Here is a 218-nt window from a genome sequence, read left to right as displayed (position 1 = left end):
TCCGCGACGGTGAGAGCACCCTTTTACACGCACAAACCCCTCGACGTAGTTAGGTTTTCGTCACGGGTCGCCGAGCAACTCCCGGCTAGCCCTGGTCCGCGCTGTGGTGATGCACACGTACGTGTTTATATTGTATGAAGAGTTCGCGTATATGTGTGTCACGAAATTATAATCGATACGCGAAAGAAGAAGCGAGCAAGCCGCTGATCTCGGCGAAG

Source organism: Temnothorax curvispinosus, unplaced genomic scaffold, assembly GCF_003070985.1.
Source record: "Temnothorax curvispinosus isolate PA1 unplaced genomic scaffold, ASM307098v1 QBEX01011311.1, whole genome shotgun sequence".
In the NCBI taxonomy this organism is placed as follows: Eukaryota; Metazoa; Arthropoda; class Insecta; order Hymenoptera; family Formicidae; genus Temnothorax; species Temnothorax curvispinosus.
This window is presented reverse-complemented; position numbering follows the sequence as displayed.